General features: G+C 34.1%; 1 protein-coding gene and 1 long non-coding RNA gene across 4 annotated transcripts in view; one reads left to right on the top strand and one right to left on the bottom strand.

The window, feature by feature from the left end:
• Window positions 1-23015, bottom strand: part of CDH12 (cadherin 12) — a 1005284-nt gene that overhangs the window by 398064 nt on the left and 584205 nt on the right. The window lies entirely within an intron of this gene.
• Window positions 1-23015, top strand: part of LOC113929034 — a 57434-nt gene that overhangs the window by 27289 nt on the left and 7130 nt on the right. Inside the window, exon 3 of one of the 2 annotated variants that reach the window (XR_003522071.2) lies at window positions 4517-5330. The exons of the other annotated variant lie outside the window; for it this stretch is intronic. This is a non-coding gene — a long non-coding RNA (uncharacterized LOC113929034). Of the gene's footprint in view, window positions 1-4516; window positions 5331-23015 lie in introns of those variants that run through there. 2 annotated transcript variants of the gene reach the window in all.

Below are 23015 nucleotides of genomic sequence, written 5' to 3'. Positions count from 1 at the left end.
CTTTTGTTAGTTTTAAAAGTGAATATAAGCATAACAAACCAAGACGTGCCAGGAGGAACATATATTTTGCATGGAATCCAAAATTCTTAGAATACAGTATCATAGTAAGGGCCCTATTGCATATATTTTCATTTAATTGCACTTTTATGATTCCCTTGCCCATTTTGAAACAGAGAACATGGCACTCTCTCTCTATATATTTATAGAGAGAGAACTGCCAGCATATTTATAATTTCAAGGTAAATTGAACGTCCTGTATTAGGAAGTGAATAATCCATTATTAGAGGGGCAAGCTAACAGACATTAGATGCACAGACTACCAGAGCAGAATAAGGCATTTTGTTCATTTTTTCATGTCCTTTTTACTTTAACCAAAAATTTAGGATTCAGGTCAATTAATATGATTCTAGTTCTTTGGAAAACATTTGCAGAAGAATATCCATCCCAATATTGCTTCTCACAATCAATATATTATCTTCCTTAATATGAACTATTGTAGCATGTCAAATGGAAATGAAGACAAAGCTGGGGTAGCAATAATTATATCGGACAAAATATACTTTAAAACAAAGACTGTGACAAGAGACAAAAAAAGAACACTATGTAATGATAAAAGGAGCAATCCAACAAGAGGATATGATAACTAAATATTTATGCACTCAACATGGGAGCACCTAAATACATAAAGCAATTATTAACAAACATAAAGGAAGTGAGTGACAGTAATACAATAATAGTAGGGAATTTTAACACCCTGGTTACATCAAAAGATAGATCATCCAGAGAGAAAATCAACAAAGAAATAGTGACTTTGAATGACACACTAGACCAGATGGACCTAACAAATATATTCAGAACATTCCAGTCAAAAGCAGTGTGATACACATTCTTTTCAAGTTCACATGGAACATTATTCAGAATAGAGCATGTTAGGTCATAAAACAGGTTTCAATAAATTCAAAAAGATTGAAATCATAGCATGCATCTTTTTCAACGAACATAGTGTGAAACTAGAAATCAATCACAAAAAATAATCTGGAAAGAACACAAATGCATGGAGGCTAAATAACATGCTACTAAACAGTGAATGGGACAACCATGAAATCAAAGAGGAAATAAAAAAATACATGGAGAGAAATGAAAATGAAAATACAATGGTCTAAAATCTTTGGGATGTAGCAAAAACTGTTCCAAGTTGGAAGACTATAGCAATATAGGCCTACTTCAAGAAACAAGAAAAATCTCAAATAAACAATCTAATCTTACACCTAAAAGGGCTAGAAAAATAAAAACAAACTCAAAGCTACTAGAAGAAAGGAAATCATAAAGATTAGAAAAGAAATAAATTAATAGAGACAAAAAAAAAATAGAACAGATCAGTGAATCCAGGAGCTGCTTCTTTGAAAAAATCAACAAAGTTGATAAATATTTTAGTCAAACTCATAAAAAGAGAGGGAGAAAGATTGAGGATTCAAAAAAATAAAATCAAAAATGAAGGAGGAGAAATAACAACCAATGCCACAGAAATATGAAGGCTTATAAGAGAATATTATGAAAAATTATATGCCAACAAATTAGAAACCTGGAAGAAATGGATCAATTCCTAGAAACATAAGCTTCCAAAACCAAATCAGAAAGGAACAAAACAAAAACAAAACAAAACAAAACAAACAAATAAGAGAAAAAAAAGAATTGAACAGACCAATCACCAGCAATAAAATTGAACCAGTAATAAACAAACAAACAAACAAACAAAAAAGAACTCCCAACAAATCAAAATCCAGGACCAGATGGCTTTACAGGTAAATTCTACCAAACATTTAAAGAAGAGTTAATATCTATTATTTTCAAACTATTTTTAAAAATAGAGGAGGAAGGAAAGCTTACAAATTCATTCTTCAAGGCCAGCATTACTCTGACACCAAAACCAAGTAAAGTTTGAACATAATAATAATAACAACAATAATAAAAAAATACCTCAAAAAATAAAACAAACAAACAAAACTATAGGCCATTATCTCTGATAAATATGATGCAAAAATCTTCAACAAAATACTAGCAATTCAATCCAAAAATATATTTAAAAAAAAATTCTTCAGCATGATCAAGTGGGATTTATTCCAGGGATGGTAAGGTGCAATATTTGTGCAATATTTGCACATTAATCAACGTGATACATCACATTAACAAACGAAAGGATAAAAAACATATAATCATCTCAATAGACAAAAAAGCATTTCCATTCATGATTAAAAACTCTCAACAAAGTAGGTTTCAAGGGAACATACCTCAACATAATAAAGGCCAGATGTGAAAAACCCATAGCTAATATTATAATCAATGGTGAAAACTGAAAGTTTTTTCTCTAAGATCAAGAAAAAACAAGGATGTCTACTCTCACCATTTTTATTTAATAGAGTACTGGACGTCCTAGCCACAGCAATCAGACAAGAAAAAGAAAAAAAAAAAAGACATTCAAATTGATAAGAAGTAAAATTTCACTATTTGCAGATAACATAATACTATAAACAGAAAATTGTAGACTCCACCAAAAACTACTATGAATTCAGTTAAGTTGCAGGACACAAAATTAATATACACAAACCAGTTGCATTTCTATACACTAAAAATGAAGTAGTAGAAAGAGAAATTAAGAAAATGGTCCCATTTACAATTATACCAAAAGGAAAAAAAATACCCAGGAAAAAAACTTACCCCACGACATAAAAAATTGGTACTCTGGAAACTATAAAACATTGATGAAAGAAATTGAAGATGACACAAACAAATAGAAAGATAGTCCATGCTCATGGATTGGAAGAACCAATATTTTTAAAATGTCCATACTACCCAGAGCAATGTATAGATTTAATTCAATCCCTATCAAAATACCAACAACATTTTTCACAAAACTAGAAAAAAAAATCTCAAATTTGCATGGAACCACAAAAGACCCTGAATAAATAAATAAATTTTGAAAATGAAAAGCAAAGCTGGAGGTATCACAATCCCATTTTTCAAGATATACTACAAACCTGTAGTAACCAAAATAATCTGGTTCTAGCACAAAAATAGACACACAAATAAATAGAACAGAATAGAGAATCTAAAAATAAACCCACACTTTTATGGTCATTTAATCTGCAACAAAGGAAACAAGAATATACAGTGGGAAAAAAGATAGTTTCTTCAAAAATAGTGTTGGGAAAATTAACCAGCTAAGTGCAAAAGAATGAAACTGGACTACTTCTTACACCATATGCAAAAATAAACTCAAAGCGGATTAAAGACCTAAATATGAGACCAGAAACCATAAAATTCCCAGAATAAAACGTAAGCAGTAATTACTTTGATATCAGCTGTAGAAGCAGTTTTCTTAGCTTTATCACCTCTGGTAAGGAAAATAAAAGCAAAATTAAATTATTGGGCCTATACCGAAATAAAAAGCTTTTGCACAGTTAAAGACAAAACAGCAAAACAAAAAGACAACATTCCTACTGAATAGAAGATATTTGCAAATGATATATCCAATAAGGCATTAATATTCTAAATATATGAAGAACTTACATAACACCAAAATAATAATAATAATAATCATCATCATCATCTGATTAAAAATGGACAGAGGAATTGAATAGACATTTTTCCAAAGAAGACATACAGATGGCCAACTGATACATGAAAAGATGTTCAACATCACTAATAATCAGTTAAACAAATTAAAACCACAATGAGATATCACTTTATACCTGTCAGAACAGCTAAAATAAAAAACACAAGAAATACAAGTGTTGACAGGGATGTGGAGAAAAGAACCCTTGTGTCCAATTGGTGGGGAAGAAAGCTGGGGCAGCCACCCTATAAAACAGTACAGGTGTTCCTCCAAAAATTAAAAATAGAATTACCACATGATCCCCTAATTCCACTACTAGGTATTTAACCAGAGAAAATGAAAACACTAATTTGGGAAAAGATATATGCATCCCTATGTTTATTTACAACATTATTTACAATAGCGAAATTATGGAAGTGTGCAGACACACACACACACACACACACACACACACAATGGAATATTACTCAGCCGCAAGAAAGAATGAAATCTTGCTACTCATGACAACATGGATGAAACTGGAGGGTATAAGACTGAGTGAAATAAGTGAGAGAAAGACAAATTCCATATGATTTTGCTTATATGTGGAATTTAAGAAACAATCAGAGAAAAAGAAACAAACAAAGAAAAAGAGACAAACAAAAAACAGATTCAAAATACAGAGAACAAACTGATGGATCCAGAAGAGAGGTGGATGGGGGAATGGATGAAATACACAAAGGGGATTAAGAGTACGTTTATCTTGATGAGCACTGAGAAATGTACAGAATTACTGAATCATTATATTGGTACACCTGAAACTAATATAACACTGGATATTAGTTATACTAGAATAAAAGTAATGACATTACTAAGGTGATTATTGTTAACCTATACCTAGAGCAGTAATTTTTCATACCATAGGTTATGATCAACAAAGAAGGATAAAAGCAGAAGGAAAGAAGAGGAAGAAGAGGAGGAGGAAGAGGAATACCTGGAGGATGGAAAGAACAGAACCAAGTAGTGTAGACTACACGGGACTACACAGGACTAGAGTAGAACAGGCATTTCTGGAACAGTCTGATCTTGGAAGAGCAAATATTATTTCACATATTCTTTTTTAAATTGTATACACACAAAGCAACACTGTTTTATTTTTTATTGTGGGCTGCCATTTAGAATATTAGAAAGCTCCTGTTTGAAAGTGTTAACACAGATGTTTATTATAAATACCTTTATATTTAGATTATTCATGACCTACAATTACATTTTTCCCAGAAAGCCACATTTTCAAAACTAAACTCCTATTTGATATTAAAATAACAACTTTATTCCAACTCAGCACAATTTCAAATTCAAGATTTAAAACTACTTTAAATTAAGTTTTTGTGATCAGGGCCCACATGTTGGAATTAATGGCTAAATTAAGGAGCAGTTCTATAATGGTTTGGTGTCACACATGTTTGAATTGATGCATTATTCTAAAATTCGATTATACAATCTAACCTTGCCACACATATCTTTGTGGTCTATATTTTGGTAATTACTATTTTTAAAAAAATAGTGTTTTAAAAATGTATTTATGTAATGCTTTTATTTTTTTCTGATAGTTCATAGTTTGTTGTGTTACAACTAAATCATAGTGGAAGAGTAAAGACCTTCCTATTAAAATTGTTTTGTATCAGAACAATTACAAGACTCACTATTAACACAACTCCACCTTACTTGTCACCATGGCTACAAGAGGGTTAATTAAAACATTATTGATAAATATCTGAAAATATGCATTCTAAATAGCTTAAATTAATTCCAACCAAATTTATAGCCTTTGAATTAAAATAAAGAAACAAATAAAAATCTTTTGCTTATTGTGTATTTAATTTCTTAAAATTAAGTGTGAATATGCAGAATATTTTTCATGGGTCATTATAAATTTGCATTGTATTTACATTATATACAAAAAGGTTTATCCATAGTTATTACCATCATTTATAGGTATAGATATAGTGATAATATCTTTACGAATATTTTCTCATCTAATTTTTTAAAACAGTCAATGTTGTTTCTATAATAAGCTCTAAAAGTACCACCACTGACATTCGTTATGTTTTATTTCTATGTATTTGTATCAAATTCTCTATGATACTCCTAAACAACACTTTTTTTTTAATCAACACTTTTCTATGTCTGTATTAAATAGTCAGTTAGTAGGAATGTTTTAAAGAGTATATTATACAGTGAGTGCTCAAATAAGAAAAATTATGAAATTTTTCCAACATTTATAAATATATTTATTAAATACCACTAAATAATTATTTTACCAAATTATAGTTATACATGGATTCTTAGATATGTATGCATGTATTTTCATTTATTCTAAAATGCCACTTCTACTTCTTTCATTGTTTTTCATTTGAGGCTAAATATTAAATCATAATTCTTCAGGCATTTTAGCAAGGGGCAGAGCTAATAAATTTCAGGCACGCAGCTTTCTGATCATTTAATTTAATATAGTCCTGTCAAAAGAGTAGAAAATGAAGGTGCCCATACTCTAATCTCTCATCTCTATATTCACTCTTCCATAGTCTATTCTGTGGTGTCAGGATCATGGATCTATAGTAAACCTCATTTCCTGACTCTTGCCAGCTGACATTCTAGCCAGTGATGATTGGGAGCAGTTAGACAGCTTTGGAAAAGGGGAAAGGAACGTCTTCCTTATTTTCCTTCCAGCACACGCAGTATATCCCAAGCAATGATAGGTGGTGCCAACCTCCAGCTTTTCTTAGCTCCATCTGAACCAGTGTTATCATCCTATCATGCCCTCTGAGACTCGAGGCCAGTCTTTCAGGAAAAGCTCTTTGCCCAGACAGCTGAGCACCAACTCTGTAGGACCCCCTTACCAAGCTACTAGCTTTGATAAAGTCAAGTATTTCTACTTTTCTCTTCAGTCTTGTCTCCTGTGGTAAAGGCTTACTGATACAAGTTTTAGTTCTGAATTATCTTCCTATTTTTTTTTTCTTTCAGTTGCCTGGTGTCTATAATCCCTTATAAACGCTCTCTTAGATTTACTTGTCTTTATTTTATTTCTTGATGGAGGTACTCCAAAAGAATTTCTCTCTTAAAAGAATTCCTTCTTATAGGGCACAATATTCATGAAAGTTACAATTAAATATGTATCATTTCTTGAGCTCCTGAGGTAAAACTATTATATATATATATATATATATATATATATATATATATATATATATATATATGAGAATGGAGGGAATCTTTTGTTCTGGGGGCTATCCAGTGGGATCTGGCCCAAAACGTAGTTATAGGTGTGCATTAGCAAGTGTATAGATAAATTGTAACTGTATACCAAGGAAATTGTCCAGATTCACCACTCTCCTATTACATAATCTAAATAAATTATTTTTGAATAAGAATAATAAGAAGATGTAATGACCTAGAACATCGATGATAAATGTACAACTTAGCTTTGGTGTGGAGATGGGAGACTGGTGGTATAGCTCTGTGAGAAGGGACAGCATTATATCAGTGACATATCAATTGAACTTGCAAGTTTATCTTAATGTTTATTTTAACATACAATTTTTATATTTGCAATAAGGTCATTAACACTAATTTACATCCAAATTATACAGGAGGTATTTTTAAAGTTTATTAAAGTATAATTGACAAATACAATTGTAAAATATGTAAAATGTACATGATGCTTTAATATATGTATAAATTGTGAAAGGATTTCTAATTTTTTTAACTAACATATTCATCACCTCGCATATTTACTCTCTCTCTCTCCCTCTCCCTCTTTCTATCTTTTGGTAAGAACACTTCACTCTCTGCAAGTTTCAATTACAACTATATTAGCAACTATGCTCACCATGTTATACATTAGATCTCTAGATCTAATCTATCTAATGTATAAAAAACTGTAAGGTTGTACCACTTGACTAACATCTAACCCACAATCCCAGCCCCCACCAAAATTCTTGGCAACCACCATTCTAATTTTTTTTTTTTTGTAAGATTCCACAAAGAAGTGATACCACACAGTATTCATCTTTCTCTGTTTCGCTTCTTTCACTTAGCATAATGCCCTCCAGGTTTATCCATGTTCTTACAAAGGGCAGCATGTCATTTTTTTTTAAGGCTAAAAAATATTCTATTGTATGCAAATACGATATTTTCTTTATCCATTCATGTATCAATAAACACTTAGGTTGTTTCCAGTCCTTGGCTATTATGGATGATACTGCTATGAATACGGGATTATAGACACCTCTTTGAAATAATGATTTCATATCTTTGAATCCATACCTGGATAGCTGGGATACCTGAGATGGCTGGATCGTATGGTGTTTCTATTTTTAATATCTTGAGAAAACACTATACTGTTTCCACAGCGTATTCTCACCAACCATGTAGAAGGGTTTACTTTTCTTTACATCCTGACCAAAAACTTGGTATCTCTTTTCTTCTTGTTAATAGTCATTCTAATAGGTGTAAGATCCTATCTCATTGTGGTTTTCATTTGCATTTCCCTAATGTTTAGTGATGTCAATCACCTTTTCATGTAGCTGGTAGCCATTTGTATGTCTTCTTGAGAAAATGTCTATTAAAGTCCAGGGCGCCTGGGTGGGTCAGTGGGTTGTGTCTGCCTTCGGCTCAGGTCATGAATCCAGGGTCCTGGGATCCAGCCCCGTGGTGTAGGCCTCCCTGGCCAGTGGGGAGCCTGCTTCTCCCTCTGCCCTTCCCCCTCAGCTCCTGCTCTCTCTCTCTCTCTCTCTCTCTCTCGCTCTCCCCCTCTCGCAAAAATAAAATCTTTTTAAAAAATGTCTATTCAAGTCCTTTGCCCATTTGTTAATTGGGGTATTTGCTTTTTTGCTATTTAGTTGTATGAGTTCGTAGGATATTCTGGATATTAACCTTTTATTGGATGTGTGGTTTTGCAATATTTTCTCCCATTCCAGAGGTTGCCTTTGGTTGTTGTTGATGACTTCCCTTGCTGTGCAGAAGCTTTAGTTTGATATGATCAAACATTTTATTTTTATTTGTTTATCTTTGTTTCTTTTTTCCTTTGTTTTTGGTGTCAAATCCAAAAAGTTAATTGGCAAAATAATTGTCAAGGAGATTATCTTTAGGTTTTCTTCTAGGAATGTTATGTTTCACATCTCATATTTAATTCTTTAATCTATTTTGAGTTAATTATTGTATATTGTGTAAGATGGTGGCCCAGTTTCATTCTTTTGTGTATGGCTATCCAGTTTTTCCAACACCATTTATTGAAGATAATATTATTTCCCCTTTGCATATTCCTGGCAACTTTATTGAATATTAATTGACCATATATGCATAGGTTTAATTCTGGCCTTCTATTCTGTTACATTCATCTATATTTTTATGTGTTTGATGATTTCATGAGAATACATTATAATTTTGATTACAGTAGCTTTGTAATACAGTTTGAACTGTGCTATCTCCAGCTTTGTTCTTTCTCAAGATTAATTTGGCTATGTGGGATCTTTTATGATTCCATACAAATTTTATGATTGCTCTTTCTATTTCTGTGAAAAAAGCCATAGAAATTTTGATAGGGAATGCATTGAATCTGTAGGCTCTATTGGGTAGTATGGACGTTTTAACACTATTAGTTCTTCATAAGCATGGAATATCTTTCCACTTATTTGTGTCCTTTTTAATTTGTTTCATCAGTTTTCAGTGTACATATCTATCATTTCCTTGGTAAATTCATTCCTAAATATTTGATTCCTTATGATGCTATTAAAATGGGATTGTTTTCTTAATTCTCTTTCCAATGGTTTGTTATATTAATAACACAAATAAATGCAACTGATTTTGTATTTTGATTCTGTATCCTGCAACTTCCCTGAATTTATCTATTCATTCTAACAGTTTTCGGTGGAGTCTATAGGGCTTTCCACATATAATATCAGTCATCTGCAAACAGACAATTTTACTTCCTTTTTCGGATTTGGATGATTTATTTCACTTTCTTACATAATTTATCTGGCTAGGAATTCCAATTCCAGTGCTATGTTGAATAAAAGTGGTGCAATGGGCTTTCTTACTTTCTTGCTGATCTTAGAGAAAAAGCATTTAGCTGAGCTGCTGTTATGTGTGATCTAAATCCTATGCTCCTTAGGGAGAAGCTGGGATTTGAAGGTTACCATCCAATGGTAAGGTCCTGTTTTGGGAGCAAAGTTTATGGAAAAAGTGTGTCAGGCTTTTCTACTTCTTTCAAGGTGGGTATTTTCACAACCACCTGATGTGTAGGAATCACTCAAATGGTTTTCTAAATTTCTCTCAGAAAGAACTGATTAGTGTGTACCTGTATATATCAGTGCATCCATGGGAGGAGAGAAATTCAGAAAACTCCTATGTCACCATCCTGGTGATAGCAATCATACAGGGGGTATTTTATGTTTTAAAGAAGAATTGTATTTTTTGAAGTCTTAATTGAAAAGATCTGTCATTATATTTTAGTGCTAATTAATTCAAGTATAAATGGCTATTAATGACATATGCTGCATAAGGCACTGGAGAAAATACATTTATCAGTAAGACATAATGCCAGCCTTAACATTTTTATAGTCTAAAATTATTTGTTCAATTTTCCATATAAAGCTAACATTGAGCTCTAATGTGTGGTAATCTGAACAACACATAAGTCACAGAAAATTAAAACAGAATTGAACCAATATAGAAGAAAATAATCCATTCTACAATGTAAGCTTTGAGATTTCAGTTCTACTTTAGTAACTCATTTCACATTTCTGAAGAAAATCTGATGAAATATAGATTGAAGACAATATTGAAAATACAATGTAATATCAGTTCTCCAGGCATTATTTCAAAGACAAAATGCTTAAGTCATTTTGGATAAATCTTTGACAATGAAACAGAGGAATGTTCAAGATTCAACATTTTATTTTTGTAAAAACCAAGTCCTATATTTCAGCTAAACCCATAATTCCTTAAGTGATTATTAATTGTGTTCCATAGAATACAAAATACCTTCTCTCAATAAGGACTTAGGAACCTGGCTTTGGTAATGACGTATGACAGGTTTTCAAGTATAAGTATTCCAAAATAAAGTTACATTTATCTTTTATTAGAAATACTATTTACCAAAAAAAAGAAATATTATTTACCTATAAAACATGATTTGGATCACTTTATTCTTAAATATTTTTATATTTTTCAAAAGAATGAGTCAAATTTTCATTATTAAAATTGGCATACAGAGAAATAAAAGGTTAACATTTCATATTTCAAAGACTTTAATAGAATGAATAAGCCATATGAGTTAATCACACCATCTCAGTTATATAAATAAGAATTCTGGACTAAATTTAAATTATAAAATATGTCCAGTATGTCCACAATTAAGTACTTAAGACTTACATATACCTTTAAGCTAAAAAGACATTCAATATCAGTTCAGAGTACTCCCAGAGAGGTTAAATAGATGTGACTCATTCAAAGACATTTGCTGGTTGTGCCAGAGTCAAGTCTAAAGACTTTTAGACTGGAAAATTAGATATGTCCTAATAGGGTTAGCAAATATCCACTAAACACACAGCTACTTTGCATTCTCTTCCCATAGAATCACTACTCCAACCTTCACTCAGATTAACGCTTCATAATGCTTCACCTCTTTGTACATCAGGTTAAATCATCACATTCACACAGCACTAATGAAAAGTTGGGCAACTTTGATTCACACCTCGCCTCCATATTAATAAATACTGTAACTGAAAAAAGTTCTATATACCATTTAGTGTCTAGTGCACTGTCTTATTATGGAAATGAATAGTTACACAAAGCAAAAACTATATGTAAGCTTCAGTTCTAAACAAATGTGCACAGGTCTATCAGCAGATACATGCTCAACATTTAAATGAACAAATCTTGAACAGGTTCATGAAAAATTCAGTATCTTTCCATGAAGTCCCAAGAGCTTAAACTTGGTAATATACCTTTTGTAGGGTAGGTCATTTTAATATCAAGAATATCTCATTTTCCAATTTTGGCTTATTTTTAATCATTAATATTTCAAACCTTTAATACCAAGAGACTCCCAGGAGTATTTTCAGAGTTCTTGAACAATTTCAGGAGATATTTCAAATCAGAGGGAAAATAATGTGTCTGCAAGCCCTGTAGTCCTTTTCTGTCTTACACAAAGGGTATTTGTGTTTAAATACATGCAGAAAAGTCTATTTTGACTTGATTGTATGGACATGATCACTTCTAGATATCACATTTTTGACTAACCCCAATGAATGAAATATAACAGGAAAATAAAAAGAGAAACTTAAGATGGGACCAGAATACTCATTTTTGGAATATTACTTTTGTTATGCTTGCTAAAGAATCTACCCAATAGTATTTTGGAGGCTTTTTTTTCACATTCTCTAAGTTTGGTAGCTCTGTGTTAACTGTGGCTGATTCGTAAATTATTATGCACTCAGAATTTGGACTTACAATCTATCGTTTATCAGAAAAATAACAAAACATTATTATGAAATACTGTGTTTTCTTTAATCTTTCATATTTTCAGTGACCAGAAGAATGCTCTCAATAAAAATGTTAGGCAGAAATCTAACCTCATTATATGCAACTTTACTCAACATTTTATTTTTCCTTTCTTTCTATAATTTTCCACACCCTAAATATGAAATTTAAAACTTGGGACTTATATGTAGTAATGAAACTATAAACTCTTTACGGTTTTTCTGTGAATACCCAAAGAAAATACTACATTGCAATGCAGTTGTGATTACATGACTGACTTCCCTTTTTACTGAGGAAAAACCTGAAAAAAAAAAGTATCGCTGAACCATAGTGTCAATTAATTTGGGATTCATAGAACAACTATGAATGTTAGAGCCCTATGTAGAGCTCTTCCCTGGACCCCGGTGGATTATCTGCCATGGTTAAAGGAAGCAGAACAATTTGCCAGAGGAATACCTAGAGGGATCAAACTCCTAGGAGAGCAAAGAGAAGACTGTGCAGCGGTCACTCCAGAGTGTGATTGGAGACAGCTGCATGGGGAAAAGAGCTAAGGTGGTCAAAGTGGAGGTGGGATGGAAAATAATGAAAGCGCTGACGAAAGTGACCAACGGTATAGAGATTCAGTTTACAAACCCAGGTCTGTGCTCGCTTCGGCAGCCCATATACAAACCCAGGTCTGTATCCATAACTCAAATCTAGGGGAAGAGCATTTCTGGACTTCAAAGAGTCTCAAGGAGATGGTTTATTTTTAATACATTTCAAAAGCAACAATAAAATGCCGGTACTGTACCTACTTCCTAGGTGTCTAAAATGATACGATTACAGTTCATGAATGGAATCATCAACCAACTTAATTTCCCCAAAGGATAGGAAACACAAACATAGCAGAGCAAACATCACTCTATTTGTCATTGGCAGCTTCTATTTAGGATTTTGAAATTAATATTAGTTACTAAGGTTGACTTCTACAAGAAAGATAACAAAGACATTTTGCTATATTTTATCATATTTTGTTACATTACATATTTTAATTGCAATGCAATGAAAACTTCTGTATTAATCCAACATCTATATAGCATTATGTATGATGTTAAGGTAAAAGAAAGAATGGAATTCTAATGCAAACTGGGGGATATGAGAAGCCACTTAGAAGAAGTATCATCATTTGAGACCTAAATAATAGCTTCACAGAAGTGGAGTGGTTGGGGAGAGTTCCAGAAAGAATTGAATAGAATTTTCAAAAGCCTTGGGATCTGAATAAACATGCTGTCTGTAGGGAATTTTAGACTTTAATATAATTTGAGCTAAGGATGCTCTAGAGAGTATTGTATTAAGCTAAACATTGTGTGTGTATGTGTCTGGTGTGTGTGTGTGTGTGTGTGTGTGTGTGTGTGTGTGTGTGTGTGTGTGTGTCTTTTAAAGCTTAGTGGCTTTACAGAGTAAAAAGATTTACCTCTTCCGAATCTGCAATTTGGAAAGGGCTTGGCAGGAACAACTCATTTTTGCCTACTTGGCATCAACACTCAGCATCATCTGAAGGCTCCTGCACTCCCACATTGGGCGGTTGATTCTGGCTGTCAACTGAGACCTCAGTTGGGGCTCTGATCAGAATCCTTACAGGTGGGTGCTGAATTCCAATGATGGGCATCACATTTTTATCACCCAGCCTTAGAAGTCATGCACTGTTAATTTTGCCACATGCTATTCATTAGAAGTTACTCCCTCGATCTCGTCTAAATGCATGGAAAGGGAAATTAGACCTCATCTCTCAATGTATAAAGGTCAATAGCAGACAATAAACTAAACTAAAAATGGTAAAATATATCCATCCTGGTGATTTTCATACAGACAGGAGGTACTATCAGATATGTGCTTTAGGTCGTGCTCTCTGGCAGCTTTGTGGCAAACTGGCAAGAGAGGGCTTGCATTTAATGGAAGGGAGAACAGTTAAGAAACTGTTGCAGAAAGTAGCAATGACACTGTGGGTTACAGCAGAGAAAGGTGGAAACGGTCAGATGACAAATGCACTTTCAGGAAAGAGGAAGGGACCTAGAAAGGCAGATGCTGCAGAGAGGTAGGGTAAAATGAGGAAAACTTGTCATATGTTTTGGAAATAATCTTAGCATAAATGCTGAATACTGGAGGAAGAAAGATTGAAACAATTTCTAAGGCTAATGAAATACTGGAAACTTGAGAAGTGCAAATACATAGAGGATAGTCACTCAAGGCAGGAGAGAAGACTGCATAGTAAGTAACTAGAGGACGTGGATGAAAAGCTGGCCCTTCCTTTTATTTGTTTGTCTTGGATCCCTGTTTTAAAATGGGTTAGGTTGAAATTTCACTGGAAGCAGCTGAAGTTACATTGGAAGGGGAAGGCGTGGAGTTGTAGGATTCAGTGCTTCCTAACACCAGCGGAAGGTTCAGTTGACGGGCAGTCTTCTATAGCGATGGATGGACAGTGCACAGCTTCTACGGCGATGGATGGACAGTGCACAGCTTCTACGGCGATGGATGGACATTCTACGGCGATGGATGGACAGTGCACAGCTTCTACGGCGATGGATGGACAGTGCACAGTTTCTACGGCGATGGATGGACAGTGCACAGCTTCTACAGCGATCAGCTTCTACAGCGATGGATGGACAGTGCATGGGTTCTATGGCGATGGGTGGACAGGGCACAGCTTCTATGGCGATGGGTGGACAGGGCACAGGTTCTACGGCGATGGGTGGGGAGTGCACAGGTTCTACGGCGATGGGTGGGGAGTGCACAGGTTCTACGGCGATGGGTGGGGAGTGCACTGGTTCTACAGCGATGGATGGACAGTGCACAGGTTCACATAAGGTATAGGTGAGAGAGGGACACGATTTGTTTAAGTAGGGAATCTGGTCAAGAAGGACGAGAAAATTACTGAGTCTGGAAAACTATCAGTATGTTTTGGCCCTAAAGTAGATATCTTGAAAAGTAAGGTGCACCAACAGGAACTTTTCATTACGTCTTACTATCCTGCAACTTAGGGGCTGCATAAAAATGAGTTTATTTCTTCATGTCTCCTTGTCTCAGTTTCCTTATCTGTAAAGCAGGATATATATATAAGGAATAGACCTAGGCTGGTGTGTGACACAAAGTGTATCCATATAAATATTAATTGATCTTATTAAAGAAAATAATTGTATTAAGCTAAAAGTGCTTCGACCACAGAAAACAATGGCATTGACCATTGTAATTCCCTCTACATTAATAATCTTAGTAGAGGTATGTTAATTCAGCACGTTCGGGGAAATATTACTTAACAAAATATTTTTAAATGAACGTTGTTCAAAAAAGCAGAAAAAAACGGATTCATTTCCTTGTGATTAAAATATTTTAAAATATGTTCCCAAACATACCATATAATAATGAACACATGGATAGTTTTTAAACCATCCCAGATATAATCATTGCTTAAAAATAACACATTTTCTTTAACATGAAGGCATACTATTACTAAATTTCTTCTTTGAACCAGTATCTAACCAAATAGATTTAGTGATTTCTAGCTAACTTCTCATTATTCAAATGAATTGATGAATAAATAATTTTCTTGGTTCTCAATTGCCATATTCTCTAAGATATGTCATTAATAAGACAGCTTTCTGGGCAGGGCACCTGGGTGGTGCAGTCGGTTAAGCATCTGACTCTTGGTTTCAGATCAGGTCATGATCTCAAGATCTTGAGTCTGAGCCCCTTGCGGATCCACACTCAAGGCTCAGCACAGAGTCAGCTTGGGCTTCTCTCTTTCCTTCTCCCTATGCCCCTCTCCCACCCTCGCATGTGCACACTCATGTTCTCTCTCTCGCAAAAAAATAAATAAATCTTAAAAAGAACAGCTTTCTGGGAATAAAAGAACACAGAAAAAGAAAAAAATACTACAATAATAATGTAGTTTATCTAATGTTAGATATGTCCTAATTTTTAAAATGTTGAAGTAAAAAAAAGGTAGAAGGAGCACATATAGTAAATGGAACATTATTTTGTCTATGTATGAAGAGTATAATTTTTTGGAGCATCATTACGGATATGTCATGATTGCACATTAAAAAAAAAGATTAAGAAGATATTAGAGACTAGATTCCAACACTTGCTTTTTAGTTAATAAAAATTTCTATTTGGATTTTTATTTTTATTTGCCTATTCCAAAATTTTTATTTCAACACCCGTCTCTCACTGAATGCTACAGTCAACATCCAAATAATCAAACAGAAGCCTTGTGCTTATCTTTTAGATTACTTTTCCTCTCACAGCCTAGATCCAGATCATCCCAAGCTTTAACAAATTTCCCTTCATAAATCTCCCACCAAGTCCACCATTTTTTCTTCTCCACCAGACCCGCCAGTCCCTCTCCTGGATCACAGAAAAGCCTCCTGCTGCTACATTTTGACACATTACCTTTCTCTAATTTGTCCTCCCAACTTTAGATGGAGTGATTTGCTTATTTTTCAAATGTCATATTTCATTGTATTATCTGCTTCACAACTTCAAGGACTCTCCACTGCTTGGACCACACTATCAGCCTCAATCTCTAGCCTCCTCAAGCTCCCATACATCTCTGGGTCTCTGGGTTTCAGCCACACTGGCTTCAATCTCTGATACACACCAATGTTCCTCCTTTCCAGGAGACTCAGTGCTTGCTATTCCTTGTCAGTGGACTATCCTTTCTGCCCTCTTTTTCTTAAAAAACAAAACAAAACAAAAACTATTCCTCATTTGTGGTCTTAGTTTAATTGCTTCTTGTCCAGTGATTTTTTTTTCAAAAGAAGAGTTCAAAGAAATTTTTCATTCCGTACCTTTGTTTAGTCCAATCCCTGAAGTTATGGCATTTTTCTTTCATGTTTGTCTCAATTGAATTATTCAAGCATATTGCCTAACAGTTTCAGCACAATCAAGTTACATTAAAGAGCGAGAGAAGAAAAAAGCTGGAGCAAGACTAGAAACCAGCGACAGAGCTTCATTGCAAAAATCAAGCCAAGTTGCTTCTCAAGTTTGCTGCCTTGTTTAAATTCCTTTTAAAGACAATCATCTCCAACAACTGATTCTCATTGTGATTCCAATTTGTGGATATTTGTGAAAGACAATAAAATATTTGTAAGTGCATAGTACAGGTGTTCAGGACACGTGTTCAGTAATTACCACTCAGTGACCTTGAAGCTGGTGTCTTAAAACTCTATGCTCATTTAAATGCCTCATTGTTTACTAACCAAAATTTCTATTCACTTACACCCAGATAGAAGAACCTAAGAATTGAAAAGACAGGAAAATGAGAAGAAAAACGAAGAGGAGGAGAAATAGACAGAGGAGAAGGGAGTATGTGGATCTCAGAAATTTTGGAACTACATTGAAAGAATTTTGAGAAAGGCGAGAAGTTAGAGTCCATATTTTGGGATTTGGTGTAAACAAGGTGTGTTTGTAGGAATTATATGAATGAAATAGGAAAATAAACCTTTGGGCAAAAGGAGGAAAGGCCCAGGGAGGGAGGGAGATACATAAATTATTTAGAACATATCATTTGTTAGATGATTCAGACAACTACTTTTGTGATAAATTATAATTATTTCAATTAAATTCATACTTGTGTCACTTATTTACTTCATTTGATTTTTAAGTATCATTATTGAAAATTTCCTAATTTTAGTTTAAGAATCCTAAATAAGTAAATCATATGTTTTTTTATGTTATGTTAATCACCATACATTACATCATTAGTTTTAGATGTAGTGTTCCATGATTCACTGTTTGCATATAACACCCAGTGCTCCATGCAGAATGTGCCCTCTTTAATACCCATCACCAGGCTAACCCATCCCCCCCCCCAGAACTCGCAGTTTGTTTTTCAGAGTCCATGGTTCATCTCCCACTCCGTTATCCCCCCATTCATTCTTCCCCTCTTGCTATCTTCTTCTTCTTTTTTTTTTTTTTAACATATAATGTATTATGTGTTTCAGAGGTACAGGTCTGTGATTCAACAGTCTTACACAATTCACAGCGCTCACCATAGCACATACCCTCCCCAATGTCTATCACCCAGCCAAACCCATCCCTCCCACCCCACCACTCCAGCAACCCTCAGTTTGTTTCCTGAGATTAAGAATTCCCTGTATCAGTGAGGTCATATGATACATGTCTTTCTCTGATTGACTTATTTCGCTCAGCATAACACCCTCCAGTTCCATCCACGTCATTGCAAATGGCAAGATTTCATTCCTTTTGATGGCTACATAATATCCCATTGTGTATATATACCACACCTTCTTTATCCATTCATCTGTCGATGGACATCTTGGCTCTTTCCATAGTTTGGCTATTGTGGATATTGCTGCTATAAACATTGGGGTGCATGTACCCCTTCAGATCTCTACATTTGTATCCGGGGTAAATACCCAGTAATGCAATTGCTAGATCGTATGGTAGCTCTATTTTCAACTGTTTGAGGACCCTCCATACTGTTTTCCAGAGGGGTTGCACCAGCTTGCATTCCCACCAACAGTGTAGGAGGGTTCCCCTTTCTCCGCATCCCCGCCAACATCTGTCGTTTCCTGACTTGTTAATTTTAGCCATTCTGACTGGTGTGAGGTGGTATCTCATTGAGGTTTAGATTTGGATTTCCCTGATGCCGAACAATACTAAGCACTTTTTCATGTGTCTGTTGGCCATTTGGATGTCTTCTTTGGAAAAATGTCTGTTCATGTTTTCTGCCCATTTCTTGATTGGATCATTTGTTCTTTGGGTGTTGAGTTTGATAAATTCTTTATAGATTTTGGATACTAGCCCTTTACCTGATATGTCATTTGCAAATATCTTCTCCCATTCTGTCGGTTGTCTTTTGGTTTTGTTGACTGTTTCTTTACCGTGCAAAAGCTTTTTATCTTGATGGAGTCCCAATAGTTCATTTTTGCCCTTGTTTCCCTTGACTTTGGCAATGTTTCTAGGAAGAAGTTGCTGCGGCTGAGGTTGAAGAGGTTGCTGCCTGTGTTCTCCTTTAGGATGTTGATGGACTCCTGTCTCACATTTAGGTCTTTCAACGATTTAGAGCCTATTTTTGTGTGTGGTATAAGGAAATGGTCCAGTTTCATTCTTCCGCATGTGACTGTCCAATTTTCCCAACACCATTTGTTGAAGAGACTGTCTTTTTTCCATTAGACATTCTTTCCTGCTTTGTCGAAGATTAGTTGACCATAAAGTGGAGGGTCCATTTCTGGGCTCTCTATTCTGTTCCATTGATCTATGTCTCTGTTTTTGTGCCAGTACCATACTGTCTTGATGATGACAGCTTTGTAATAGAGCTTGAAGTCCGGAATTGTGATGCCGCCAGCTTTGCTTTTCTTTTAAGACATTCTCCTGGTTGGGCGCCTGGGTGGCTCAGTCGTTAAGCGTCTGCCTTCGGCTCAGGTCATGATCCAAGGGTCCTGGGATCGAGTCCCACATCGGGCTCCCTGCTCAGCAGGAGACCTGCTTCTCCCTCTCCCACTCCCCCTGCTTGTGTTCCTGCTCTCGCTGTGTCTCTCTCTGTCAAATAAATAAATAAAATCTTTAAAAAAAATAAAAATAAATAAAACGTTCCCCTGGCTATTCGGGGTCTTTTCTGGTTCCATACAAATTTTAGGATTATTTGTTTTGGAATAAATCATATACTTTTATTTATTATTATAAACTAAAGCTAAATAATGATATTTCTGAAGGAAAAGTTATCACCTTCATTTATACTAGGCTGAGCATGTAATATTCCAAATGTTATATTTTATTTTTAAAATATTATATTAAATAATCTCATGTTAATATATCACATCACATACTGTATTTTCCTAAATCAAATTTTGGATGTAGTCAGTATCAATGGGTTCATTCCATTTGAATATTTTTTTCTACCTACAAATGTACATTTTGAATGTACTTACTTACATGTTTAGGGCAAACAGCACAAGTTACAGGGATCAGTAGACTTCTCTCATTGAACACTATATAGAACCAAATATTAGCTCATGATAAATAGGAAATTAGAGGGGCACCTGGGTGTCTTAAGTGGTCAAGCATCTGTGTTCGGCTCAGGTCATGATCCCAGGGTCCTGGGATGGAGCCCTGCATCAGGCTCCTGGCTCAGTGGAGAGCCTGCTTCTCCCTCTTCCTCTGCCTCCCCCCGCCGCTCATGCTCTCTCTCTCTCTGTATCTCTGTGTCTCAAATGAATAAATTAAAAAAAAAATCTTTAAAAATTTTTTTTAAAAAAAGGAAAGTATAACAAAACAAGCAAAATGTCCTTCACCCAGATAATCTGAGAAGTACTCATTTAATTAATTTTGACTCTCAAATGACCAATATGTGATTCTTAAAAAATTAGATGTATGTATATTCTTCATAAGCAACTGATCATTATTATTATTTGCAACAATAAAAAATGTATGGGAAAAATATATTGTTGCAGGTTTTATAATTTTCATGTCATGCCCCCGTAGATTGCTAATACCTTTTTGAAGACTGGGTCTGGTCTAAATTATCATAGTAATGAAAAATAACCTTTTTTATTTTTATAAGTAAGTTGGTTATTTCAGATTTCAGAAACACTTTCCCAGCTCTGAAACATCAAAATGAGACAGTGAGAATATCAGTAGCCATTATTCTAATCATGAGCAATTTATCTATCACAAAGGAACATTGGATATATAAACATTGTCATTTTTAGGTTTTAGTTTATTGGACCCAAGCAAACAAGTATGTGTATGGGCTGAAATTAAGAATAATGAAACTATTGGTGCTTTTTCATATATATATATATATATATATATATATATATATACCTAAAATACTTGCTTTGTTGCTGTTTTTCTTTCATATTATCCCTTGAACTCCAGGTAATTTAAGATATGCAAAGGACTTTTTTTTTTTTTTTACTAGCATTGATGTATTTTTTAAGGTATTGGCCTTGGAGAACAAACTATTCAAGTGTAATTAATTCAGGCTCTGCTGAGGTAATCTTTGAAGTTGATCGAATAAAAGATCCTCAGATCAAAATTCTGGCAAATTAATAATAAAACATACACAGAGATTGGTAGTAGAAGACCCTAAAGGTGAGCAAAGCTGTTCTTTAACAGATGGAAGAAACAGGGCACTAGCACCATTAAAAATACATAGTTAGAAATACTTCTTCCAAAAGTTAGCATGTGTATCCTTTTAAATCCAAAATGACACCATCAAACACCATTGCTGGTGGTATATGAAAATAAAAATGGATTAACCTTTATGTTTTTGTCATATAGATTTTTTTAAAAATCAGAAAACAGTATATTATTGTTCAATGATGATTTTTCATAAGTTTGAAATATGAGAATTTTGAGCAAACATCTAACCTCTTTTAAATGTGTGTGTGTGTGCGCATGCACATGAAATTTAATATCATGACAGTAGTTTAAATAAATAATAAAACAGGATTATCTAATACTGCTTTATTTCTTTGAAACTGATCTTTTTGCATCACATGGCTCTAGCTCTCCTCTTGTTAGTCATCTTAAAATTTTTTTGAGATATAATTGACATGTAACATACTAGTTTCAGGTTATAGCATAATGATTTGATGTATGTATGCATTATGAAATGACCATTATCATATGTCTAGTTAATATTCATCACCATATGTAGTTACAGTTTCTTCTCTTGTGATGAGAATTTTAAGATCCATTGTTTTAGCAACTTTCAAATACACAATATGGTATTATTAACTATAGCCACCATGCTGTACCTTATATCCCCATGATTTATTGACTTTATAAGTGAAGTTTAAATCTTTTGACCACCTTCACCCATTTCACCTACATCCTCCCACTCCCCTCCTCTGGCAACCACCAATCTGTTTTCTTTTTTAAAGCATTTCTTTTTTTTTTTTAAGATTTTATTTATTTATTTGACAGAGAGAGACACAGTGAGAGAGGGAACACAGGCAGGGGGAGTTGGGGAGGGAGAAGCAGGCTTCCCGTGGAGCAGGGAGCCCGATGCGGGGCTGGATCCCAGGACCCTGGGATCATGACCTGAGCCAAAGGCAGACACTTAAGGACTGAGCCACCCAGCTGCCCCACCAATCTGTTTTCTATATCTATTTGGTTTTTTATTTTGTTTTAGATTCCAGATATAAAGAAGATAATACAATATTTGTCTTTCCAATGAATTAATTTCAGTGAACTTGATTAACACCAAGCTCCCCAGGCTAGGATAAATTTTTTAGAACCCACATTTTAAATACATTTTCAGTAATTTTTATTTGGGGAAGATAGACATGAGAAACAAACAAACAGAAAATCAAGCTTACCTATATTGTACCCAGTTCTTTTTAGTAGAGTTGGTGGAACTACTTAAAAATGTAAATCTTTCTAGCACAGAGTTAATTTTAAGTTTCTGAGGATTAAAACAAGGCAGGTACCAGTTGTTACCTTCAAAGGAGATATTTTAACATCATAAAAGATGTAAAAGATCAATCAGGTCATTGAGTTAATCCCTCAGACAGGGTTTCATTTTTTGTCTTTAATTATCCTTTCATTTTTTATGCCAAAGAGTACAGTATTTCTGTGTTGATATTAAGGAATGCAGGTGCTCCAAAGATAAACACATTAGAGGCATAAAATTATAATTGCATACTTACAATTATTTTAAGATGTTTATATATTAAACACCTGTGGTTGATTATATTTGTGAACCTAAAAGATGCTTCACTGTTCCAGAATAAACAACTTTAGTTTTTTTAACAATTGAGAGATGAATGTTTAATAAACCATCCATAATATCTTATTCAAATATTTAATCAAAATTTTGGATTTTTTTCATAAACTTATAGTAAAGAAAATAATTAACAGATATCAATTA

Source organism: Zalophus californianus, chromosome 5 (genome assembly GCF_009762305.2).
Source record: "Zalophus californianus isolate mZalCal1 chromosome 5, mZalCal1.pri.v2, whole genome shotgun sequence".
NCBI lineage: Eukaryota > Metazoa > Chordata > Mammalia > Carnivora > Otariidae > Zalophus > Zalophus californianus.
This window is presented reverse-complemented; position numbering and strand designations above follow the sequence as displayed.